The sequence below is a fragment of the Hyperoodon ampullatus genome (assembly GCF_949752795.1).
Source record: "Hyperoodon ampullatus genome assembly, chromosome: 7".
NCBI classification, from domain to species: Eukaryota; Metazoa; Chordata; class Mammalia; order Artiodactyla; family Ziphiidae; genus Hyperoodon; species Hyperoodon ampullatus.
This window is the reverse complement of record NC_136920.1, coordinates 2,596,501-2,623,474: the sequence shown is the minus strand read 5'-3', so window position 1 is coordinate 2,623,474 and position 26,974 is coordinate 2,596,501. Positions and strand designations below refer to the sequence as shown.

The following is a 26,974-nucleotide window of genomic DNA, read 5'->3' as shown; positions in this document are numbered from 1 at the left end:
ATTTTATATTTTGGCCATACTGTGCACGCGGGATTTTAGTTCCCTGACCAAGGATCGAACCTGTGCCCTTTACATTGGGAGCTCAGAGTCTTAACCACTGGACCACCAGGGAAGTCCCATCCCCTCATTTTCAAAACTGCTATGGATTTAAAGCACACAAGATGGTTGTGATATGAGTGGCCTTTTCAGTATGACTTCTTTGACTTAGAATGTTTTCAATGTTTATCCATGTTGTAACATGTATTATCAGTGCTTCATTCATTTTTAAAATTGTGGTTAAAAATACATAACATGGGGATGGGGGGCAAGTGGAGGGAACGGCCCAGATGCACAGCATTCACGGACCCTCTGGACTGGAGGGACTCAGAGCCGGAGCCCAGAAATCCGGGGATGGATAAGACGCAGCGTCCCCTCCAATTCCCGTGAGCACCCCTTGCTCCATCCTGTGCCCAAATACCTCATCTAGGCCCTCTCCCCACTTGACACTCCAGACTCAGCGGGGACAGACCTCTGCAGCCGTCGCTCCCCACCCTGCAGGAGAAGCTCAGAGGTCCTGTCCCGCTTTCCTCTGAGGGACTCTTTTTGGTGACCACAAAAGGATTTGATCGCTCAGGACAAAGCTGGTAGAGGACAGCGGGATGGCTGCACCCGGCGCGCCGCGCTTCCTCCTGACCTTCAACTTGGATGAGACTATCGTGGACGAAACCAGCGACGACTCTGTCGTGCGCGTGCCGCGGCGGGCCAGCGGCTGCCTGAGAGCCTGCGTGCCACCTAGCACGAGGGCTTCTACAACGAGTACATGCATCGCGTCTTCCAGTACCTGGGCGAGCAGGGCGTGCGGCCGCGGGACTTGCGCGCCATCTACGAGGCCATCCCCCTGTCGCCCGGCACGGGCGAGCTGCTGCAGTTTGTGGCCAAGCAGGGCGCCGGCTTTGAGGTTATTCTCATCTCAGACGCCAACACTTTTGGCGTGGAGAGTGCGCTGCGCGCCGCCGGCCACCACGACCTGTTCTGCTGCATCTTCAGCAACCCATCGGGGCCTGACCCTTGGGGGCTGCTGGCGCTGCGGCCCTTCCACGCGCACAGCTGCTCTCGCTGCCCTGCCAACATGTGCCAGCACAAGGTGCTCAGCGACTATCTGCACGAGCAGGCCCACGACGGCGTGCCCTTCAAGCACCTTTTCTATGTGAGTGACGGCGCCAACGACTTCTGCCCCATGGGGCTGCTGGCAGGTGGCGACGTGGCCTTCCCGCGCCGCCACTACCCCATGCACCACCTTATGCAGGAGGCGCAGAAGGCTGAGCCCAGCTCCTTCCGCGCCAGGGTGGTGCCTGGGAAACCTCCACCGAAGTGCGCCTACACCTGCATCAGGTGCTGAGGACGTGGCCTGCAGGGGCCACCTGGGCGGGGAGGGGGTGGGGCGGTGGGGGTCGGGAAAGAGAAAGCTAGTTGTATTACTCCCTTTCCCTTTCGTTTTGGTATATCCCTCCAGGATTTCCCGGAATCCCAGGTTGGTCCATTTGGGGACTGGAGGAGGGAGTTGGGAGCTGTCCCCATCTGTGCAGTTAACCGAGCTCAGCTGCCTCCCCCAGTCCCACTGCAAGCGAATTCTGGAGTCTGGCCACAGCAGCGTGGCACGCATATCTGAGCAGGCAGCAGTGTTTCCACAAACCTTGTCCTCTCAGTTGGGAGGACGGGGTTCCCTGTCAGGGTCGAGAAGGAACATGTCCCGCCGCGTTGTGGTTAACTATTGCCTTGGGCTGCGTGGCCTCCCTCCTCCAGTCTTCTGTCCAGGGGACCCAGGCCCCGAAATGTTCCCGCCCCCACCTCCCCGCACCAGACTCCCCACGGAGAGAGGTGGTGCTCCCTGCCGAAGGTCCGAGGCCTAGATCTTGCTTCACCTACTGTGACCCTACACTACACTCCTTGCCTCCCCCCACCCCACCCTGTAAGCATCCCCACAGGATAAAAAGCTAGAGGGAACGGTCACCTCCTGTTGGTGGAAAGAGGTAGCACACTGTTCCGGGGCTCGGGTCTGGCCAGCCAGGGACCTCACAGAGCCCGAAGATGTCTCTTTGCACCCAGCCTCGTCTATGCAGCAAGAAACCAGGGACTTAACCAAAGTCGCCCCACTGACTGGGCCCTTTTGAGTCCCCCTCCTCCCGTATGGAACAGAAAGCCATGATGCTGTAAAGCAGAGCCAGTGGAAACCCAAGGCCCACCTCCCTCTTGTGGAGTTTCAGAGCTGTGAAGGAGGTGAAGGGGCAGAGGTGAGCGAGGTGTCTCACGCTGCCGTCTGGGGGACGAGGGCGAGGTGAGCTCTTCTCTCAGAGAGCCCCACCTAAGTGAGGGAGCTGGTCCCCACTCTTGGAGGAGTGCCCAGCTTGGGGAACCAAGACTGAATACATAACAAAGCAGGCAACAGGCAAAAGAGCAGGATGCGGCCCACCTTTGCAGAGGGGCACAGGGGTCTAGTGTGGAGGGCTCAGTGAGCACCGAGGAGATGGGAGATACTGCTGCTTAGGGCAGGCAGAGGAGGCTCAACTAGTGGGAGCCTTACAAGTGGGTTGCCTTTCAGTCCCTCGGCCCGCTAGCCCTGCAGGGCACTCATCAGGAGGTCATCAGAATTTTATTCAAAGTTGGCACTTGCAGCTGGAGACCCTGTCTTGCATGGCGTAAGGGTCCCCTGTGGGTAAGGTCACCAAACTCCTTGGCTTCCAGTTTTTTCCTGTCTCCAGCAGGCCTCTGGGTACCTCCTCTGTCTTTACCAGGACGCCTTCCCACTGCAATGGGGGGAAGGAACAGACACAGCTCACAGCCCAGGAGGTGTGCCGGGCTGGTCCAGTCTTGACTGGAGCAGGCTTTGGTGTGGGACTCGAGGCTCACTCAAGGCGGTGCTTGGGTCAGCATCCCAGAGATCCCAGGCTGTCAGCAGCTGGGCTGCACATAGTTCCCAGGGAAGAATCCAGACCCCTCTGAGCCGATGCCCTCACAGCAGCCATCGGAGTAGTGGCGGGTGATGCAGATAATGGTGCCCTCAGAGAAGGAGAGTTCATTGTCCTTCTGGCGGGTGTATGGGTACAGTGTCATTACTGAAGGGTGGGAGGAGAGGGGTGCCATGAGACGTGCCTCCTGCCCCACCCCAGGGATGCTTGTGCCCACATACTGGACTCTGGGGGCAATGTGGGGAGTGGGGCAGGAGATGCCTTCTTCAAAGCCCCAGGACTCCTCCCCAGCTGAGCTATTATTCAGTATCAGTCCAGCTGCTTCCCTCCTCTGTGGGGGTGCAGTGGGGTGGAATAAAAGGCTCCACAAGTGTGACACAGGCCATCCCCTTCACTCCAAGAAACTTCAGTGTTTGAGAGCAGGGCCCCAGGATCTACCCATGTTTTGTAATCTGCTTTCAGCCCCCGTTCATCCTGGTCTTCCCACAATGTCTCTGGCAGGTGCTGGAGGTATTGCTCAGTAGGTGCTCTAGCAGGTGTTCAGTAAATACAGTAACATTGAATAGTGTAGACTTGGCTGAGTGAGCCTTGGGCAAGTCACTTAGTTTAACCTCTCAGGTTCAGCTTCGTCTGTTAAGTGGGAGTGTGAAGATCCTAGGAGGTTAAGTAAAAGTGAGAAAATGGATGAGAAGCTTTGACTCTGGGGTCTGGTATAAAGCACGGGCTAAATTATGTTAACCCCCCCACATAACATTTACCATTTAAATCATTTTGAGCATACAGTTCTATGGCATTAACTACATTCATGTTTTTGTACAAATATTCTCAGCATCTACTTCCGGAACTTACTCATTTTCCCTATGGGAAATTCTGTATCAGTTTCTCTAAATTTTTGCCAACATTTGTTATTTTTAGCTTTCTTGATTGTAGGCCTTCTAGTTTGTGGAGGGGTCGGTGTTGTGGTGTTAACTTGGATTTCATCACGACTGATGATGATTAACATCTCTTCATGTGCTTGCTGACCATTTATATGTCTTATCTGGAGAAGGGTCTTTTCAAGTCCTTTTTCCATTTAAAACATTGGGTTGTTTGCTGAGTCCCGCCAAGCGCTCCTCCTGGCGGCGTTGGTGTCGGTGAGTCCAGCCTGGAGCGGTCTCCGCGCCGCAGGGGCCAGCGCCCTGGGGCATCATTAGCGGCCTCTCAGGAGAGGAGACGCCCGACCCCCGGCGCCCGTGCCTGGAGCGCGGAGATCGTGCTGCACCGTGCGGACGCGGCGCCGCCCGTGCGGGTCTTGCTCGGCATTGGCTGCGGGTCACCTGAGTGCGGCGGCGGTCTGCGCGCCTCTCCCGGAGGAGCGTGTCCCGGAAGTGGGTGTCCCGGCCAGAGCGCAACTGGCGCGGGGCGTCCTTGGGGCTCCTAGCTGTTAGCGCCACGCGAGCTGGCAGGGGTCTAGGAAGCCAGTGTTCGGCGGCTGGGAATGACCCGTCCCGTGGGTCCCAGGCACCCCAGTGGCATCCGAGCGCGGAGCGGAGGGAGTCTAGGGAGCCAGCGCCCGGCGGCTGGGAACGACCCGTCCCGTGGGTCCCTGGCACCCCAGCGGCATCCGAGCGCGGAGTGGAGGGCTGCGGACCGCAGGTAAGGGGACAGGGGTTGGTGGGGGTGGGTGGAGGAAGGAACGAGGAATTACACCAGAGCTGTTTGGTACAGGGGCAGAAACAGAAAACTCAGACGTAGCCCTGCAGAGGCCATGGGAGTTAAGTTGTAAATGCTGCTGGCTTTCAGTAGCCTGCGGCCATTCTCTTCCTGTAGCTGATGGGATACAAAGCTCTACTGGGTTGTTCTTCGCACGGGATAGTCTTGTTTTGCAGAAATTCAGCTCAGAGCCATCCTTGATGTGTAAGTGTAAGGTCGGATCTTAACAAACGGCATCGCGAAACAGAGGAAAGTTTCAAGTGAGCTTTGTTAGGGGGTGCTCCTGGGTGACGTTCACTGGTCCGAGAGAAAGGGGCCAGAGAAGTCGCACCTGGGCGAGGATTGGGCAAGATTTTATAGGGGAAGAAGGGAAAGGGGTGTGGTGAATCTGGGAGGGCGCAGGGTATTCCTTATCTGGTGGTCTCTTCGGGTGTCGTGGCACTATCTGGTGCCAGTTACACCAGTCTTGGGACCGCTAGTCCCGTCCCTCGAAAGGCGGGAAGGCTGGGCTGGGTGGAAAGCCCCCAGGTCAGTTCCTGGAACTGGGTGGTCCAGAGAGTTTCGGTCTCATGCAACCTGTGAATCTGATTGTGTTCCCCTGCCTCGGGCCAGTTGGCCTTACATCCCGACATCTTTGGTGTAATGGGGCGGTGTTCTGATCTCTGGCTACTTCATGCTGAATGGGGGCGTCAAAAGGGGAGTCAGGCGACCAGAGGTCCGAGGCTTAGGGGAGACTAGTGGGGGGTTCTGTAGGAAGCAAGGTGTAAGGACCGAGGAACATTTGGTTTGTGTCCACCCGAGAGACTTCCTCCATGCGCCGCCGAAGGAACCTAAGAAAACGGGGTAAACGTGAGCAAGATACATATGAGAATTAAGGGGCCTAAGATTGGTGTTAGCCAGGTATAGAGGGTGGATCGCCACCAATCGGGAATTGGGGAGGCGGACTGTTGGTGTTTGCGTTGGAGTTCTTCTCTTAAGCGATGGAGGGCGTTTACAGGAGCATTTCTCCCATATCAAGAGGCAAGTACCTCCTTTGTTGGCCGTCAGGAGATCCAGGGCTCGTCGATTCTGGAGAGCGACTCGGGCTATGGAGGTGATTTGGCGCTGGAGAGAGGAGATGGAGGCGGCGGAGCCTTCAATGGCTAGCTGGAGTTTATGTTCTAAGTTGCAGGATGTTGAAACACTACGTGTTAGAGCTCCCCCCTCCTCCCGAAGCCTGCAGTGACCAGGGAGGAGGCGAGAGAGATGCCTGTGACCAGAGGAAGTAAGATAGTTCTTTTCTGTCGGGTAAAGGGCGACGTGATTAGCGAGGAAAATTCGTCTTGGCTATACAGTGTGAGTTGTGGGACGAGAGTAACGGGGATACATGGGAAGGGGGAGGAAGAATTGATCTCTTTTGTGAGGGAACCATTGCACCACAAAAACATGCCTGGTGGTGCTTCAATTGATGTGTTTACCGTGAGGGATGTGTTGCAAAGAAACCCAGTATCAGCTAGATTTGGGCGGCTGCCGTAACAGATGGTGAGATTTTTTTGAATCAAGGAATATGGGGACTTTTAACGGGGAAAAAGGAGGGTTTTGGGATGTGTAGGAAGTAGAATTGAAGGGCTGGTCGAGTGGGACAGCAGCCAAGGGTGGCCGGCCAAGCGAGGCACATAGAAAGCAGTCGGAGATGTTACCTATTCCTGTGTGGTTGAGTATCTGTAGTGTTTGTTTGGCCGGTTCGGCTGCTGCTGCTAGGGCTCGAAGGCATTGTTGCCATCCCCAAATGGTTGGGTCTAGCTGTTTGGAGAGGTAAGGCACGGGGTGGTAGGAAGGCCCTACAGGCTGGGCAAGGAGTCCAGTGGCTATTCCGGCCCGTTCATCCACAAAAAGGTGAAAAGGTCGGTTTGGGTTGGGCAGAGAAAGGGGAGGAAAAGATATCAGAGCATTACGGAGGGTGACAAAGGCCTGTTGAACGGTGGAAGGAGAGGTGAGGGGTCCTTGAGGGGTTTCTTTAGCGGCTAGATACAAGGGTTTAGCGAGGAGAGCAAAGTTGGGGATCCAGTGTTGGAAAAATCCTATAAGGCCCAAAAAGGAGAGAATTTGTTCTGCTGTTTCCGGAGGCTGGAGTTCACGGATAATCTGGGTGCGATCGGCTGTTAGATCTTTTGTGGTAGGGGTAAGGTGGAGCCCCAGGTAGGTTCCAGAAGATACAGATAACTGAGCCTTGGCTGGGGAGACCCAATAACCACGAGAGCCAAGGTAATTGAGGAGATCTGCAGTATGTTGTTTTGAGAGGCTGAGAGATGGGCTACAAAGGAGGAGGTCATCTACATATTGAAGGAGTGTGCTGGGGGTACGGGAGCAGGAAGTGAGGTCCCGTGCCAGCGCCTGACCGAAGAGGTGAGGACTGTCATGGAAGCCCTGGGGAAGAACTGTCCAGGAGAGCTGACTGGAAGTATGAGTATCCAGATCCGTTCAGGTAAAGGTGAAGAGGAAATAGGAGTCGGGATGTAGGGGGATAGTGAAAAAGGCATCTTTGAGATCCAGAACCGTAAAGTGGGGTGTGGATGGGGGGTTATGGGAGAGCAAGGTGTATGGGTTTGGTATTACTGGGTGGAGAGGAATTATGGCCTCACTGATTAGTCGGAGGTCCTGGACCAGGCGATAATCCTCAGAGGCCTTGCGGACAGGCAGGATGGGGGTGTTGCAGTGAGAGTCAGTGGGGATAAGGAGTCCCTGGTTTAGGAGTCTGGTGATAATAGGTAGTAGGCCCCTAAGGTGAGTCTCAGAGATGGGGAATAGGGGTCTTGATGGACATGTGGAGGGGTCCTTTAGGCAGATGAGGACGGGGGAATGGTGTGTTGCTGTTACGGGCTTAGATGTATCCCAGACTTGGGGATTCATTGGGTTCGGTGTGATTGGAAGAGGGGGATAGGAAGGGGAGGGTTTTAGAGACAGGCCGAGAAGAGGAAGCAGGAGTTGGGAAGAGGGGACCTTAGGGTCAAGTCTAACCAGCTGGAGGGAGGCCCCTAAGTAGAAAAGGACATCTCGGCCTAGCAAGGGAACTGGGCAGGTTGGTATGACCAAGATGGAATGAGTAAAAGGGAGTCCTTCGATATGACATGGGAGTTGACCGGTCTGGAGTGGGAAGGGTGGTTTGCCATCAATACCCATGACCGAGATCTGGGAAGGAGAAACTGGCTCGGAATAAGAAGGCAGGACCGAATAGGTAGCCCCCGTGTCCAACAGAAATGAGATGGACTTACCCGCTACCTGTAGCATTACCCTGGGCTTGGCGATGGTGATGGGGGCCTTCGAGTCCGGGTGCCATCCGTCGTCAGCCAATCCCAGCAGTTCGAGTGGTAATGCCGTTGGGTCGGCCCGCCCCCTGCGTGGAGACGCTGAGGGAGGGCCAGTCGTAGGGCAGTCGCTCTTCCAGTGGCCCATTAGCCCGCAGCTGGGACAGGGCTTAGAAGGAGGTCGGGGATTGGGACATTGGTGAGCCCAGTGGCCTTCTTTTCCGCATTTGAAGCAGGCCTCTGGTGGGGTTTCCTTTTGTGGACCCCGTGGATGCTGTGATCCATGGGAGATGGCCGGCCTTAGGGCGGCTACAAGAGCTTGGGTTTGGAGGGCCACCTTCTGGTGCATCCGAGCCTGTCGGCCAGATTCTGCCAAATCCTCAGGGCCATTGTAGACTTTAAAGGCCATCTTTACCAGATCTCGAATAGGGGTTTGAGGGCCGTCTTCTGCCCGTTTTAATTTCTTTCGGATGTCCGGGGCTGATTGGGTGATAAAATGGGTGGCTAGGACTGCTGCCCCTGCTGGGGTGTCGGGATCCAGCCGGGTGTAGAGAATTAAGGCCTCTGTAAGGCGATTGAGAAAGATAGCTGGATTTTCGTTAGGTTCTTGGGTTATCTCTTAGTTTTTCAAAATTAACTACCTTATGAGAGGCAGCCTGCATGCCAGCCAGGAGGCATTGGATCATGAGGTCACGTTTACAACGGCCATCTTGGCCATCCTGATAAGTCCAGCCTGGATCAGTGCCAGGTACGGCAGTCGCTCCTACAGGCATGGAGTTGTCGGTAAGGTGAACCTGATCTGCATGGTTTCGGGCAGCAGTTTGAATTCTTTCCCTCTCGTCAGGGGTCAGAGTAGAAGATAGGATCACAAAGATAACCTGCCAGGTTAGATCGTAAGCTTGAGAGAGGTAGCAAAATTCTTTGATGTAGCGGGAAGAGTCGGCAGAAAAGGAGCCTAATCCCTTTTCTATTTGAGAGAGATCTTGGAGGGAAAAGGGACCATGAACTCTAACTAATCCTTCCGCTCCTGCTACCTCCCTCAGAGGGCAGAGGAGATTTGGATCTTGGGAGTCGTGAGAGCATGTATGTGCACTAATTGGTGAAGCAAGGGCCGTGGGTGGAGAAACCATTGAGGGAGGTGGGGGAGTGGTTGGATGGGCCGGAGCGGGTTCAGGAGGATGGACTGCTTCAGGGTAGGGTGGAGGCTGGAGAGGAGCTCTGGAGGGGGGAGAGGCGAGAGATTCGGGTGGGTCGGCTAGTGGAGAGGGGTCATTGTCAAAGGAAATTAGGGGCAAGAAGGATATGGGAAGTGGAACAATCGATGCAGAGGGAGGGGCGGGAGCGTAAATACCAGAAGGCCTGAACCTAGGGGACCTCGGACCATTTGTCCATCCTGCGGCGGTAATTATCTAGATCACGGAGGATGTTAAAATTGAAAGTCCCTTCAGGAGGCCATTTTGGATTGATTGTCTAGAGGATATTGTGGCCTGGCCACAGTTGAATAGAAAATAAGCCGTCGGCGACAGAGATCTTGGGAGAAACCGAGGGCTGTAAAATTGGCTAGGAGACACCCCAGGGGCGTCTTAGAATCTGGTTTCGATTGCAAGGTTCCCATGACCCCCAGTCCCTGAGTGAATGGAGAGAGAGAGAGGCGTCCCTGGTCTCAGTCTCCAATTCACGGCAGGTCGGAGGGCGGTCAGGCAATTGGGACGTCTCCACAGTTGCCCGAGGCCCAGAGAGCGGATGGAGGAGTCCGTGATGCGGCCGCTATTAGGGACAGGGAGTCCGGCGGGTAGGGATTCTGGGGTTCAGAGGGAACAAGGTAGGGGGACTTACCCCATTTTCTGCCGGATCGGGTGGATGAGTAGAGGTTCCCTAGTTGTCTCCTGGGGGAGGGGAGGAGTGGCCCGCACGGTAACCTGCGGGGCTTTGTACCCCTCCCGGGTTTCGGCACCAAATGTAAGGTCGGGTCTTAACAAACGGCATCGTGAAACAGAGGAAAGCTTCAAGTGAGCTTTATTAGGGGGCGCTCCCGGGCGATGTTCACTGGTTCAAGAGAAAGGGGCCAGAGAAGTCGCACCCGGGCGAGGGTTGGGCAAAATTTTATAGGGGAAGAAGGGAAAGGGGTGTGGTGAATCTGGGAGGGCGCAGGGTATTCCTTATCTGGTGGTCTCTTCGGGTGTCGTGGCACTATCTGGTGTTGGTTACATCAGTCTTGGGACCGCTAGTCCTGTCCCTCGAAAGGCGGGAAGGCTGGGCTGGGTGGAAAGCCCCCAGGTCAGTTCTTGGAACTGGGTGGTCCAGAATGTATCCAGGTCAGTTTCTGGAACTGGGTGGTCTGGAGAGTTCCGGTCTGATGCAACCTGTGAATCTGATTGTGTTCCCCTGCCTTGGACCAGTTGGCCTTACATTAAGAATTTCTCAGATTATGCAGATCCTGGAGGGCCAGGGGGATTCCTTGCTTCATTATACCTGTCTGTTGGAGTGGAAAACAGCAATGACATAGTTTTCTTTAAATCTGGTTTCTGGTCTATCATCCAGAGCTTAGAGTAGTTATTTCCTCTCTCGCTCAATAGGGTTGTGTTCTTGGAATGAATTATAGTCAGATGACCTTGTTTTTACAGGTCAGGATCAGGGTCAGAGGTCGGGGGTCGGGGCTGGGGTTAGGGGTTAGGGGTTAGGGTACGGGTTAGGGTTAGGGGTTGGGTGAGGGGTTGGGGTTCGGGTTGGGGGTTGGGGTTAGGGTTGGGGTTAGGGTTAGGATTAGGGGTAGGATTAGGGGTTAGGGTTAGGTGTTAGGGTTACAGGTTAGGGTTAGGGTTTAGGGTTAGAGGTTAGGGTTAGGGTTTAAGGTTAGGGCTAGGGTTAGAGTTTAGGCTTAGGGTTAGGGTTAGGGGTTAGGGTTAGGGCTTAGGTGTTAGGCTTAGGGTAGGGTTAGGGTTAGGGTTTAGGTTTAGTATTAGTTTTAGGGTTAGTGTTGGGTTTGTGTTAGGGTTAGGGTTGGGTCAGGATTTAGGGTTTAGGTTTAGGGTTAGGGTTTAGTGTTAGGGTTATGGTTTAGTGTTGGGGTTAGTTCTAGGGCTAGGGTCAGTGTTAGGTGATGGTAAGTTTTATGGTACAGGTGAGGGTACGGAAACGTGTTAGGGTCAGGGTACGGTTTGACATACAGAGTAGGATTAGAGTAAGGTGTAAGATTGATGGTAGGTTTCCATTCCCGGATAGGGTTATGGTTAGGGAACGACAAGGTTCAGGGCACAGGTGAGGGTACAGAAACGTGTTAGGGTCAGGGTACGTGTTGACGCACGGGTTAGTGTGAGCGTACGGATTAGGATTAGGGTACGGCATAGGGTAAGGTGTAGTGTTGGTAGTAGGTTTCCCTTCCGGGCTAGGGTTAGGGTTAGGGAACGGCAAGGATTAGGGCATAGGTGAGGGTACGGAAACGTGTTAGGGTCAGGGTACGTGCTGACGCACGGGTTCGTGTCAGCGTACAGATTACGATTAGGTTACGGTGTACGGTAAGGTGTAGGGTTGGTGGTAGGTTTCCGTTCCAGGCTAGGGTTAGGGTTAGGGAACGGCAAGTTTCAGGGCACAGGTGAGGGTACGGAAAAGTGTTAGGGTCAGGGTACATGTTGATGTATGGATTAGGATTAGGGTACGGCTTAGGGTAAGGTGTAGGGTTGGTAGTAGGTTTCCGTTACGGTCTAGGGATAGGGTTAAGGAACGGCAAGGTTTAGAGCCCAGTTGAGGGTATGGAAACGTGTTAGGTTCACGGTACGTGTTGACGCACGGGTTAGTGTCAGCGTACGGATTAGGATTAGGGTGTGGCATAGGGTAAGGTGTAGGGTTGGTGGTAGGTTTACGTTCCAGGCTATGGTTAGGTTAGGGAATGGCAAGGGTTAGGGCACAGGTGAGGGTATGGAAACGTGTTAGGGTCAGGGTACGTGTTGACGCAAGGGTTATTGTCAGCGTACGGATTAGGATTAGGTTACGGCGTAGCGTAAGGTCTAGGGTTGGTGGTAGGTTTCCAATCCGGGCTAGGGTTAGGGTTAGGGAACGGCAAGGTTTAGGGCACAGGTGAGGGTACGGAAACGTGTTAGGTTCAGGTTACGTGTTGACGTATGGATTAGCATTAAGGTACGGCTTAGGGTAAGGTGTAGGGATGGTGGTAGGTTTCGGTTCCAGGCTAGGTTTAGGGTTAGGAAACGGCAAGGTTTAGGGCACAGGTGAGGGTACGGAAACGTGTTAGGTTCAGGGTACGTGATGACGCACGGGTTAGTGTCAGCGTACGGATTAGGATTAGGGTACGGCGTAGGGTAAGGTGTAGGGTTGGTGGTAGGTTTCCGTTCCGGGCTAGGGTTAGGGTTAGGGAACGGCAAGGTTAAGGGCACAGGTGAGGGTATGGAAACGTTTTAGGGTTAGGGTACATTTTGACACATGGGTTACTGTCAGTGTATGGATTAGGATTAGGGTACTGCGTAGGATAAGGTGTAGGGTTGGTCATAGTTTTCCGTTCTGGGCTAGGGTTAGGGTTAGGGAACGGCAAGGTTTAGGGCACAGTGGAGGCTACGGAAACGTGCTAGGGTCAGGGTACGTGTTGATGCACAGGTTAGTGTCAGCGTAAGGATTAGGATTAGGGTATGGCGTAGGGTAAGGCTTTCCAGGTTTCATCAGAGCCCCTGAAGGAATTGTAAAGAATTTCCCTGTTTTTTTGTTTTGTTTTTGAAATTCCTTTTTATAGTGGGTTTGAGCTGATTCTCACTTCCATGTTTATGCCAGTCTAGACACACTTGATTCCCTTACGGAGACATATCAATACATAGGTTTTAAGATTATTACTAGTCAGGTATATTCTTCTGCGGGAAATATGGGGTTTTAAGTCCCTTTCACTGAGGAAGGTGTAGGTCTTGTCTATTCCGTAGTTGGTTTTTGGAACGGTACCTGTACTAATATCAAACTCTGGTTTATGCATCACCCCACCTCTCCTTCACCCTTAAGCAGGCATAAGAGTGTTTTCTCAATGTGAGACTCTGTTCTCTTTCCTAACTCAGTTCATGTGTAGCCATGTTTACAGGACCTTCATAAGTGATATCTTATGATAAGTTTCTTTTTCTCTGTGACTTCTTTCACTTAGAATCATCGTACCTGAATCCACTCATTTTGCTGCTACTGGCCTTATGACATTGATTTCATGGCTGAGGAATATTCCATCGTACGTAAGTACCACCATTTCTTGAACCATTTTTGTCTTTCCTGGGATATTTAATGTGTACCCAAGTTGAGGTTCTTGTAAGCAGTGCAGCCCTAAATTTTGGGGTGGCTCTGTCTTATTGATTTTCACTTTTCCCAAGGTATATTCCCTAGACTGGATGTGCCCTTGGATCTGTAGCTCTGTTGCTTACTTGTTTTAGGGAACACAATGCACTCTTCCAGAGAGGGAGTTGGCAATTTACATCCCGCCCATCAGCATAACAAGGCTTCCTGTTCTCCAGGGCCTGTCTTGCCTTTCTGGTTTTTACACATTTTGCGGAAGTCCCTTTTGACCGGTGTGAAGTGATACTTCTTTGTAGTGCAGATTTGCATTGCCCGCTTGCTTGCTTGGCCAAAAAGGGCGTATGCGTTTTCTCCTGAATATATGCCAGAGAAAACGCATACGCCCTTTTTGGCCAAGTGCATCATTGTCGAAGTTGTGCCCCTCTTCCTGTGCGTTAAAGGCGATTCCAATGTACCTCTTGAAACCTGTTTCCTGCTATTCTGGCTCGCTTTCAAGTCCGCCTCATTGCCTTCCCTCAACAGATTTTTGGACGATAGTTGTCCTTTATTACACTGCCAGTTTGTGAATTGCTGTGCCCCTGAGTTCCATTTTTCAACTCGTTTTTAGTGAGCTGACCGCAAGTCCAAAATTTTGGTTCAGGACCTATACTGGTTCCAGGCGGGTGGCTGAGACTTTGGTTAATTCTTCTTCCTGATGGGAAATTAGAGTGAAATGTGCCCGTCCAAATGCCTAACAGCCACTCTATCATTGGTTCTCCCTCTTCCCTTTCATCCTCTGCCAAATTGGCAACCTGTGCGAACCAGGAGGTTAAAGGGGCTGTCTCTCCAAGTTTGGAGATTGATAGTAAAGCAGTTGGAAAGTCAAACCGGAGCACCAGGAGAGGGACTATTAGTTGAGTTTTAGAAACCTTTCGTATTCACAGTGTGTCCATTCTCTAGGTTTCCCGTACATGTTATAGCTGTAGTAATATTCCGTTGAACCTGGAGAGTTGGGACCCTTGGAATTTGTGCCACACATTATTGATTTAAATGGTCTGCATTTGCTCACCGAATCTCACCAATCCTCTCAGTCCCAAGTGTCCAGCCTTATGCCACATCCAGCTGTCGTTGTAGATAGGGTCATTCCAGGTTTCATCAGAGCCCCTGAAGGAATTGTAAAGAATTTCCCTGTTTTTTTTTATTTTTATTTTTTTATTAGTTTCTGCTTTATAACAAAGTGAATCAGTCATACTTATACATCTGTTCCCACATCCCTTCCCTCATGCATCTCCCTCCCTCCCACCCTCCCCATCCCACCCCTCCAGGCGGTCACAAAGCACCGAGCTGATCTCCCTGTGCTCTGCGGCTGCTTCCCACTATCTATCTACCTTACGTTTGGTAGTGTATATATGTCCATGCCTCTCTTTCGCTTTGTCACAGCTTACCCTTCCCCCTCCCCATATCCTCAAGTCCCTTCTCAAGTAGGTCTGTGTCTTTATTCCCGTTTTACCCCTAGGTTCTTCATGACATTTTTTGTTTTTTTAAATTCCATATATATGTGTTAGCATACGGTATTTGTCTTTCTCTTTCTGACTTACTTCACTCTGTATGACAGACTCTAGGTCTATCCACCTCATTACAAATAGCTCAGTTTCGTTCCTTTTTATGGCTGAGTAATATTCCATTGTATATATGTGCCACATCTTCTTTATCCATTCATCCGATGATGGACACTTAGGTTGTTTCCAGCTCCGGGCTATTGTGAATAGAGCTGCAATGAACATTTTGGTACATGTCTCTTTTTGAATTATGGTTTTCTCAGGGTATATGCCTAGTAGTGGGATTGCTGGGTCATATGGTAGTTCTATTGTTAGTTTTTTAAGGAACCTCCATACTGTTCTCCATAGTGGCTGTACCAATTCACATTCCCACCAGCAGTGCAAGAGTGTTCCCTTTTCTCCACACCCTCTCCAGCATTTATTGTTTCTAGATTTCTTGATGATGGCCATTCTGACTGGTGTGAGATGATATCTCATTGTAGTTTTGATTTGCATTTCTCTAATGATTAATGATGTTGAGCATGCTTTCATGTGTTTGTTGGCAGTCTGTATATCTTCTTTGGAGAAATGCCTATTTAAGTCTTCTGCCCATTTTTGGATTGGGTTGTTTGTTTTTTTGCTATTGAGCTGCATGAGCTGTTTATAAATTTTGGAGATTAATCCTTTGTCAGTTGCTTCATTTGCAAATATTTTCTCCCATTCTGAGGGTTGTCTTTTGGTCTTGTTTATGGTTTCCTTTGCTGTGCAAAAGCTTTGAAGTTTCATTAGGTCCCATTTGTTTATCTTTGTTTTTAGTTCCATTTCTCTAGGAGGTGGGTCCAAAAGGATCTTGCTGTGATTTATGTCATAGAGTGTTCTACCTATGTTTTCCTCTAAGAGTTTGATAGTTTCTGGCCTTACATTTAGGTCTTTAATCCATTTTGAGCTTATTTTTGTGTATGGTGTTAGGGAATGATCTAATCTCATACTTTTACATGTCCCTGTCCAGTTTTCCCAGCACCACTTATTGAAGAGGCTGTCCTTTCTCCACTGTACATTCCTGCCTCCTTTATCAAAGATAAGTTGGCCATATGTGCATGGGTTTATCTCTGGGCTTTCTATCCTGATCCACTGATCTATCTTTCTGTTTTTATGCCAGTACCACACTGTCTTAATTACTGTAGCTTTGTAGTATAGTCTGAAGTCAGGGAGCCTGATTCCTCCAGCTCTGTTTTTCGTTCTCAAGATTGCATTGGCTATTCGGGGTCTTTTGTTTTTCCAAACAAATTTTGAAATTTTTTGTTCTACTTCTGTGAAAAATGCCAGTGGTAGTTTGATAGGGATTGCATTGAATCTGTAGATTGCTTTGGGTAGTAGAGTCATTTTCACAATATTGATTCTTCCAATCCAGGAGCATGGTATATCTCTCCATCTGTTTGTATCCTCTTTAATTTCTTTCATCAGTGTCTTATAATTTTCTGCATACAGGTCTTTTGTCTCCTTAGGTAGGTTTATTCCTAGATATTTTATTCTTTTTGTTGCAATGGTAAATGGGAGTGTTTTCTTGATTTCATTTTCAGATTTTTCATCATTAGTGTACAGGAATGCCAGAGATTTCTGTGCATTAATTTTGTATCCTGCTACTTTACCAAATTCATTGATTAGCTCTAGTAGTTTTTCGGTAGCATCTTTAGGATTCTCTATGTATAGTATCATGTCATCTGCAAACAGTGACAGCTTTACTTCTTCTTTTCCAATTTGGATTCCTTTTATTTCCTTTTCTTCTCTGATTGCTGTGGCTAAAACTTCCAAAACTATGTTGAATAAGAGTGGTGAGAGTGGGCAGCCTTGTCTTGTTCCTGATCTTAGTGGAAATGGTTTCAGTTTTTCACCATTGAGGACAATGTTGGCTGTGGGTTTGTCATATATGGCCTTTATGATGTTGAGGAAAGTTCCCTCTATGCCTACTTTCTGCAGGGTTTTTATCATAAATGGGTGTTGAATTTTGTCGAAAGCTTTCTCTGCATCTATTGAGATGATCATATGGTTTTTCTCCTTCAACTTGTTAATATGGTGTATCACATTGATTGATTTGCGTATATTGAAGAATCCTTGCATTCCTGGAATAAACCCCACTTGATCATGGTGTATGATCCTTTTAATGTGCTGCTGGATTCTGTTTGCTAGTATTTTGTTGAGGATTTTTGCATCTATGTTCATCAGTGATATTGGCCTGTAGTTTTCTTTCTTTGTGTCATCCTTGCCTGGTTTTGGTATCAAGGTGATGGTGGCCTCGTAGAATGAGTTTGGGAGTGTTCCTTCCTCTGATATTGTTTGGAAGAGTTTGAGAAGGATGGGTGTTAGCTCTTCTCTAAATGTTTGATAGAATTCGCCTGTGAAGCCATCTGGTCCTGGGCTTTTGTTTGTTGGAAGATTTTTAATCACAGTTTCAATTTCAGTGCTTGTGATTGGTCTATTCATATTTTCTATTTCTTCCTGAGTCAGTCTTGGTAGGTTGTGCATTTCTAAGAATTTGTCCATTTCTTCCAGGTTGTCCATTTTATTGGCATAGAGTTGCTTATAGTAATCTCTCATGATCTTTTGTATTTCTGCAGTGTCAGTTGTTACTTCTCCTTTTTCATTTCTAATTCTATTGATTTGAGTCTTCTCCCTTCTTTTCTTGATGAGTCTGGCTAATGGTTTGTCAATTTTGTTTATCTTCTCAAAGAACCAGCTTTTAGTTTGGTTGATCTTTGCTATCGTTTCCTTCATTTCTTTTTCATTTATTTCTGATCTGATCTTTATGATTTCTTTCCTTCTGCTAACTTTGGGGGTTTTTTGTTCTTCTTTCTCTAATTGCTTTAGGTGCAGGGTCAGGTTGTTTACTCGAAATGTTTCCTGTTTCTTAAGGTGGGATTGTATTGCTATAAACTTCCCCCTTAGAACTGCTTTTGCCGCGTCCCATAGGTTTTGGGTCGTCGTGTCTCCATTGTCATTTGTTTCTAGGTATTTTTTAATTTCCTCTTTGATTTCTTCAGTGATCACTTCGTTATTGAGTAGTGTATTGTTTAGCCTCCATGTGTTTGTATTTTTTACAGATCTCTTCCTGTAATTGATGTCTAGTCTCATAGCATTGTGGTCGGAAAAGATACTTGATACAATTTCAATTTTCTTAAATTTACCAAGGCTTGATTTGTGACCCAAGATATGATCTATCCTGGTGAATGTTCCATGAGCACTTGAGAAAAATGTGTATTCTGTTGTTTTTGGATGGAATGTCCTATAAATATCAACTAAGTCCATCTTGTTTAATGTATCATTTAAAGCTTGTGTTTCCTTATTTATTTTCATTTTGGATGATCTGTCCATTGGTGAAAGTGGGGTGTTAAAGTCCCCTACTATGATTGTGTTACTGTCGATTTCCCCTTTTATGGCTGTTAGTATTTGCCTTATGTATTGAGGTGCTCCTATGGTGTGTGCATAAATATTTACAATTGTTATATCTTCTTCTTGGATCGATCCCTGTATTGTTCTGTAGTGTCCTTCTTTGTCTCTTCTAATAGTCTTTATTTTAAAGTCTATTTTGTCTGATATAAGAATTGCTACTCCAGCTTTCTTTTGATTTCCATTTGCATGGAATATCTTTTTCCATCCCCTTACTTTCAATCTGTATGTGTCTCTAGGTCTGAAGTGGGTCTCCTGTAGACAGCATATATATGGGTCTTGTTTTTGTATCCATTCAGCCACTCTGTGTCTTTTGGTGGGAGCATTTAGTCCATTTACATTTAAGGTAATTATTGATATGTATGTTCCTATTCCCATTTCCTTAATTGCTTTGGGTTCGTTATTGTAGGTATATTCCTTCTGTTGTGTTTCTTGCCTAGAGAAGTTCCTTTAGCATTTGTTGTAAAGCTGGTTTGGTGGTGCTGAACTCTCTCAGCTTTTGCTTGTCTGTAAACGTTTTAATTTCTCCATCAAATCTGAATGAGATCCTTGCTGGGTAGAGTAATCTTGGTTGCAGGTTTCTCTCCTTCATCACTTTCATTATGTCCTGCCACTCCCTTCTGGCTTGTAGAGTTTCTGCTGAGAGATCAGCTGTTAACCTGATGGGGATTCCCTTGTGTGTTATTTGTTGTTTTTCCCTTGCTGCTTTTAATATGATTTCTTTGTGTTTAATTTTTGACAGTTTGATTAATATGTGTCTTGGCGTATTTCTCCTTGCATTTATTCTGTATGGGACTCTCTGTGCCTCCTGGACTTGATTAACTATTTCCTTTCCCATATTAGGGAAGTTTTCAACTATAATCTCTTCAAATATTTTCTCAGTCCCTTTCTTTTTCTCTTCTTCTTCTGGAACCCCTATAATTCGAATGTTGGTGCGTTTAATGTTGTCCCACAGGTCTCTGAGACTGTCCTCTGTTCTTTTCATTCTTTTTTCTTTATTTTGCTCTGCATTCGTTATTTCCACTATTTTATCTTCCACCTCACTTATCCGTTCTTCTGCCTCAGTTATTCTGCTATTGATCCCATCTAGAGTATTTTTCATTTCATTTATTGTGTTTTTAATCGATGCTTGATTCATCTTTAGTTCTTCTAGGTCCTTGTTAACTGTTTCTTGCATATTGTCTATTCTATTTCCAAGATTTTGGATCTTGGAAATAGAATCTTGGATCAGCTTTACTATCATTATTCTGAATTCACTTTCAGGTAGACTGCCTATTACCTCTTCATTTGTTAGGTCTGGTAGGTTTTTATCTTGCTCCTTCACCTGCTGTGTGTTTTTCTGCTTTCTCATTTTGCTTATGTTACTGTGTTTGGGGTCTCCTTTTTGCAGGCTGCAGATTCATAGTTCCCGTTGTTTTTGGTGTCTGTCCCCCGTGGCTAAGGTTGTTTCAGTAGGTTGTGTAGGCTTCCTGGTGGGGGGGACTAATGCCTGTGTTCTGGTGGCCGAGGCTCGATCTTGCCTTTCTGGTGGACAGGTCCACGTTCGGTGGTGTGTTTTGGGGTGCCTGTGGCCTTATTATGTTTTTAGGTAGCCTCTCTGCTAATGGGTGGGGTTGTGTTCCTGCCTTGCTAGTTGCTTGGCATAGGGTGACCAGCACTGTAGCTTGCTGGTCGTTGACTGAAGCTGGGTGCTGGTGTTGACATGGAGATCCCTGGGAGATTTTCGCTGCTTGATATTATGTGGAGCTGGGAGGTCTCTTGTGGACCCGTGTCCTGAAGTTGGCTCTCCCACTTCAGAGGCACAGCACTGACTCCTGGCTGCAGCACCAAGAGCCTTTCATCCACCCGGCTCAGAATAACAGTGAGAAAAAGTAGAAAGAAAGAATTAGTAGAAGAAAGAAAGAGAGAGGGAAAGAAAGGAAGAAGGGAAGGAAGGAAGGAAGAAAGAAAGAAAGGAGGGAGGGAGGGAGGAAGGATGGAAAGAAAGAAGGAAAGAAAGGAGGGAGGGAGGGAGGAATGAAAGCAAAAGGAAGAGTGAATGGAAGAAGGGAGGGAGGGAGGGAGGAAGGAAAGAAAGAAAGAAAGGAGGGAGGGCTGGAGGAAGGAAAGAAAAAGAAAGTGGAAAGAAGAAGGGTGGGAGGGAGGGAGGGAGGAAAGAAGAAGAAAGAAGGAAAGGAGGAGCGGAGGGAGGGAGGGAGGAAGGGAAGGTAGGAAAAAAAGAAAGAGCAGGTAAAGTAAAATAGAATAAAGTATGAAATATAGTAGCGTTATTAAAATTAAAAAGTAATTATTGAAAAAAAAACACGGACTGATAGAACCCAGGGACATATGGTGGAAGCAAAGCTATACAGAGAGAATCTTACACAGAAGATTACACATACACATTCACAAAAAGAGAGCAGGGGGAAAAATCAAAAATCTTGCTCTCCAAGTCCACCTCCTCGATTTGGGGTAATTCGTTGTAAAAAGAGGAAAAGGGCGAGAAGTCTGAAATCTTGCTAAGTCCACCTCCTTAATCTGGGATAATTCGTTGTAAAAAGAGGAAAAAGGGGGGAAAGTCTTAAATCTTGTCCTCAAAGTCCACTTCCTCAATTTGGGATGATTCGCTGTCTATTTATGCACTCCACAGGCGCAGGGCACATCAAATGGACCGTGGAGCTTTAATCCGCTGCCTCCGAGGCTGCACAGAGAGATTTCCCTGTCTCTGCTCTCACAACTCCCGGGTCTCAGCCTTGGACCTGGCCCCGCCTCTGCGCGTAGGTCGCCGGAGGGCCTCCGTTCTTCGCTCAGACAGGACGGGGGGCGCGCAGTGTGGGGCTGGCCTGCGGCGGCAGAGGCCGGCGTGACGTTGCAGCAGCCCGTGGCGCTCCGTGCGCCCTCCCGGGAAAGCCGTCCCCGGGTCCCGGGACCCCGGCAGTGGCGGGGTGCACAGGCCCCCCGGAAGGTGGGGCGGACATTGACCCGCGCTCGCACACAGGCCCCGCGGCGGCGGCCGGCGGCGGCGGCGGCAGCAGCCGGTGGCGGTGGCGGAGGCGGGCGGCGGCGGCGGCAGCAGCAGCCGCCCCAGCGTCCCACGCCCGTCTCCGAGGTCCGCGCCTTACCCGCGGCTCGCGCCTGTCTCCAGCGCCTCCCCAAGCAGCCCTCTTAATGCCCTCTCCTCGTGCACCAGGCAACAAAAGGGAAAAAAGTCTCTTGCCTCTCCGGTATCTCCAGACCCTTTCCCCGGACTCCCTCCGGGCTAGCACTAACCCCTTCAGGCTCTCTTCCTGCCGCGAGCCCCAGTCCTCTCCCTGCGCTCCGACTGAAAGCCGATACCCGAGCCTCAGCTCCCAGCCCCGCCCGCCCTGGCTGCCGAGCAGACAAGCCTCTCGGGCTGGTGTGTGCCTGAGGGCACCGATCCTCTGTGCCAGAATCTCTCCGCTTTGCCCTCCGCACCCCTGCTGCTGTGCTCTCCTCCGCTACTCCGAAGCTTTCCCCCTCCGCCACCTGCAGTCTCCGCCCGCGAAGGGGCTTGTAGTGTGTAGAAACCTTCCCTCCTTCATGGCTCCCTCCCACTGGTGCAGGTCCCGTCCATATCCTATTGTCTCTGTTTATTCTTTTTTTTTCTTTTGACCTACCCAGGTATGTGGGGAGTTTCTTGCCTTTTGGGGGGTCTGAGGTCTTCTGTCAGCGTTCAGTAGGTGTTCTGTTGGAGTTGTTCCACGTGTAGATGAATTTCTGATGTATCTGTGGGGAGGAAGGTGATCTCCGCGTCTTACTCTTCCGCCATCTTCCCTTTGTCTCTTTGTTTTGTTTTTGAAATTCCTTTTTATAGTGGGTATGAGTTGATTCTCACTGCCATGTTTATGCCAGGCTAGAAACACTTGATTCCCTTACGGAGACATATCAATACATAGGTTTTAAGATTCTTACTAGTCAGATATATTGCTCTGTGAGAAATATGGGGTTTGGAGTCCCTTTCACTGAGGAAGGTGTAGGTCTTGTCTATTTCGTAGTTGGTTTTTGGAACGGTACCTGTACTAATATCAAACTCTGGTTTTATGCATCACCCCACCTCTCCTTCCCCCTTAAGCAGGCATAAGAGTGTTTTCTCAATGTGAGACTCTGTTCTCTTTCCTAACTCAGTTCATGTGTAGCCATGTTTACAGGACCTTCATAAGTGATATCTTAGGATAAGTTTCTTTTTCTCTATGACTTAGAATCATCACTTAGAATCACTTAGAATCATCATACCTGAATCCACTCATTTTGCTGCTACTGGCCTTATGACATTGATTTCATGGCTGAGGGATATTCCATCGTACGTAAGTAACACAAATTCTTGAACCACTTTTGTCTTTCCTGGGATATTTCAGGTGTACCCAAGTTGAGGTTCTTGTAAGCAGTGCAGCCCTAAATTTGGGAGTGGCTCTGTCTTATTGATTTTCAGTTTTCCCAAGGTATATTCCCTAGACTGGAAGTGCCCTTGGCTCTGTAGCTCTGTTGTTTACTTGTTTTAGGGAGTACAATGCACTCCTCCAGAGAGGCAGTTGGGAATTTACATCCTGCCCATCAGCATAACTAGGCTCCCTGTTCTCCAGGGCCTGTCTTGCCTTTTTGGTTTTTACACATTTTGCGGATGTCCCTTTTGACCGGTGGGAAGTGATACTTCTTTGTAGTGCAGATTTGCATTGCCCGCTTGCTTGCTTGCTTGGCCAAAAAGGGCGTATGCGTTTTCTCCTGAATATATTCAGGAGAAAACGCATACGCCCTTTTTGGCCAAGTGCATCATTGTCGAAGTTGTGTCCCTCTTCCTGTGCTTTAAAGGCGATTCCAATGTACTTCTTGAAATCTGTTTCCTGCTATTCTGGCTTGCTTTCAAGTCCACCTCGTTGCCTTCCCTCAATAGATTTTTGGACGATAGTTGAACTTTATTACTCTGACAGTTTGTGAATTGCTGTGCCTTTGAGCTGCATTTTTCAACTCGTTTTTTGTGAGCTGACCGCAAGTCCAAAATTTTGGTTCAGGACCTATACTGGTTCCTGGCGGGTGGCTGAGACTTTGGTTAATTCTTCTTCCTGCCGGGAAATTAGAGTGACATGTGCCCGTCCAAATGCCTAACAGCTACTCTCTCATTGGTTCTCCCTCTTCCTTTTCACCCTCAGCCAAATTGGCAACCTGTGCGAACCAGGAGGTAAAAGGGGCTGTCTCTCCAAGTTTGGAGATTGATAGTAAGGCATTTGGAAATTCAAACAGGAACACCAGGAGTGGTATTATTAGCTGAGTTTTAGAAACATTTCATATTCACAGTGTGTCCATTCTCTAGGTTTCCCGTACATGTTATAGCTGTAGTAATATTCCCTTCAACCTGGAGAGTTGGGACCCTTGGAATGTGTGCCATGCATTATTGCTTTAAATGGTCTGCATTTGCTCACCGAATCTCACCAATCCTCTCAGTCCCAAGTGTCCAGCCTTATGCCACATCCAGCTGTCTTTGTAGATAGGGTCATTCCAGGTTTCATCAGAGCCCCTGAAGGAATTGTAAAGAATTTCCCTCTTTTTATGTTTTGTTTTTGAAATTCCATTTTATAGTGGGTTTGAGCTGATTCTCACTGCCATGTTTATGCCAGTCTAGACACACTTGATTCCCTTACGGAGACTTATCAATACATAGGCTTTAAGAATTTCACTAGTCAGATATATTCCTCTGCGGGAAATATGGGGTTTTGAGTCCCTTTCACTGAGGAAAGTGTAGGTGTTGTGTATTCCATATTTGGATTTTGGAACGATACCTGTACTAATATCAAACTCTGGTTTTATGCATCACCCCACCTCTCCTTCCCCCTTAAGCAGGCATAAGAGTGTTTTCTAAATGTGAGACTCTGTTCTCTTTCCTAACTCAGTTCATGTGTAGCCATGTTTACAGGACCTTCATAAGTGATATCTTATGATAAGTTTCTTTTTCTCTGTGACTTAGAATCATCACTTAGAATCACTTAGAATCAGCGTACCTGAATCCACTCATTTTGCTGCTACTGGCCTTATGACAGTGATTTCATGGCTGAGGGATAATCCATCGTACGTAAGTAACACAATTTCTTGAACCATTTTTGTCTTTCCTGGGTTATTTAAGGTGTACCCAAGTTGAGGTTATTGTAAGCAGTGCAGCCCTAAATTTTGGGTGGCTCTGTCTTATAGATTTTCACTTTTCCCAAGGTATATTCCCTAGACTGGAAGTGCCCTTGGCTCTGTAGCTCTCTTCTTTCCTTGTTTTAGGGAACACAATGCACTCCTCCAGAGAGGTAGTTCGCAATTTACATCTTGTCCATCAGCATAACTAGGCTCCCTGTTCTCCAGGGCCTGTCTTGCCTTTCTGGTTTGTACACATTTTGCGGATGTCCCTTTTGACCGGTGGGAAGTGATGCTTCTTTGTAGTGCAGATTTGCATTGCCTGCTTGCTTGCTTGGCCATAAAGGGCGTATGCGTTTTCTCCTGAATATATTAAGGAGAAAACGCATATTCCCTTTTTGGCCAAGTGCATCATTGTCGAAGTTGTGCCCCTCTTCCTGTGCTTTAAAGGCGATTCCAATGTACTTCTTGAAATCTGTTTCCTGATATTCTGGCTCGCTTTCAAGTCCGCCTCGTTGCCTTCCCTCAACAGATTGTTTGACGATTGTTGTCCTTTATTACTCTGCCAGTTTGTGAATTGCTGTGCCCCTGAGCTCCATTTTTCAACTCGTTTTTTGCGAGCTGACCGCAAGTCCAAAATTTTGGTTCAGGACCTATACTGGTTCCTGGCGGGTGGCTGAGATTTTGGTTAATTCTTCTTCCTGCCGGGAAATTAGAGTGACATGTGCCCGTCCAAATGCCTAACAGCTACTCTCTCATTGGTTCTCCCTCTTCCTTTTCATCCTCAGCCAAATTGGCAACCTATGCGAACCAGGAGGTTAAAGGGGCTGTCTCTCCAAGTTTGGAGATTGATAGTAAAGCAGTTGGAAAGTCAAACAGGAACACCAGGAGAGGTACTATTAGCTGAGTTTTAGAAACATTTCGTATTCACATTGTGTCCATTCTCTAGGTTTCCCGTACATGTTATAGCTGTAGTAATATTCCCTTCAAACTGGAGAGTTTGGACCCTTGGAATGTGTGCCACGCATTATTGCTTTAAATGGTCTGCATTTGCTGACCCAATCTCACCAATCCTCTCAGTCCCAAGTGTCCAGCCTTATGCCACATCCAGCTGTGGTTGTAGATAGGGTCATTCCAGGTTTCATCAGAGACCCTGAAGGAATTGTAAAGAATTTCCCTGTTTTTGTGTTTTGTTTTTGAAATTCCTTTTTATAGTGGATTTGAGCTGATTCTCGCTGCCATGTTTATGCCAGTCTAGACACACTTGATTCCCTTACGGAGACATATCAGTACAGAAGTTTTAAGATTTTTCCTAGTCAGATATATTCCTCTGTGGGAAATATGGGGTTTTGAGTCCCTTTCACTGAGGAAGGTGTAGGTCTTGTCTATTTCGTAGTTGGTTTTTGGAACGGTACCTGTACTAATATCAAACTCTGGTTTTATGCATCACCCCACCTCTCCTTCCCCCTTAAGCAGGCATAAGAGTGTTTTCTAAATGTGAGACTCTGTTCTCTTTCCTAACTCAGTTCATGTGTAGCCATGTTTACAGGACCTTCATAAGTGATATCTTATGATAAGTTTCTTTTTCTCTGTGACTTATTTCACTTAGAATCATCGTATCTGAATCCACTTATATGCTGCTACTGGCCTTATGACATTGATTTCATGGCTGAGGGATATTGCATCATACGTCAGTAACACAATTTCTTAAACCAATTTTGACTTTCCTGGGATATTTAAGGTGTATCCAAGTTGAGGTTCTTGTAAGCAGTGCAGCCCTGAATTTTGGGGTGGCTCTGTCTTATTGATTTTCACTTTTCCCAAGGTATATTCCCTAGACTGGAAGTGCCCTTGGCTCTGTAGCTCTGTTGTTTACTTGTTTTAGGGAACACAATGCACTCTTTCAGAGAGGCAGTTGGCAATTTACATCCTACCCATCAGCATAAGTAGGCTCCCTGTTCTCCAGGGCCTGTCTTGCCTTTCTGGTTTTTACACATTTTGTGGATGTCCCTTTTGACTGGTGAAAGTGATACTTCTTTGTAGTGCAGATTTGCATTGCCCACTTGCTTGCTTGGCCAAAAAGTGCGTATATGTTTTCTCCTGAATATATTCAGGAGAAAACACATACGCCCTTTTTGGCCAAGTGCATCATTGTAGAAGTTGTGCCCCTCTTCCTGTGCTTTAAAGGCGATTCCAATGTACCTCTTGAAATCTGTTTACTGCTATTCTGGCTTGCTTTTAAGTCCGCCTCGTTGCCTTCTCTCAACAGATTTTTGGACGATAGTTGTCCTTTATTACTCTGCCAGTTTGTGAATTGCTGTGCCCCTGAGCTCCATTTTTCAACTCGTTTTTTGTGAGCTGACCGCAAGTCCAAAATTTTGGTTCAGGACCTATACTGGTTCCTGGTAGGTGGCTGAGACTTTGGTGAATTCTTCTTCCTTTTGGGAAATTAGAGTGACATGTGCCCGTCCAAATGCCTAACGGCTACTCTCTCATTGGTTCTCCCTCTTCACTTTCATCCTCTGCCAAATTGTCAACCTGTGCGAAACAGGAGGTTAAAGGGGCTGTCTCTACAAGTTGGGAGATTGATAGTAAAGCAGTTGGAAAGTCAAACCGGAGCACCAGGAGAGGGACTATTAGTTGAGTTTTAGAAACCTTTCGTATTCACAGTGTGTTCATTCTCTAGGTTTCCCATACAAGTTATAGCTGTAGT

At 48.3% G+C, this 26,974-nt stretch overlaps 1 pseudogene across 1 annotated transcript; it reads left to right on the top strand.

Annotated features, from left to right (window-relative positions):
- The first annotated feature begins 638 nt into the window (after nt 1-638).
- On the top strand, nt 639-9,717 carry LOC307056625 (phosphoethanolamine/phosphocholine phosphatase-like; annotated as a pseudogene). Its single transcript has 4 exons — nt 639-1,371; nt 4,084-4,265; nt 4,446-4,580; nt 9,606-9,717. The product of its transcript is annotated as a phosphoethanolamine/phosphocholine phosphatase-like (transcript).
- Nucleotides 9,718-26,974: the final 17,257 nt, after the last annotated feature.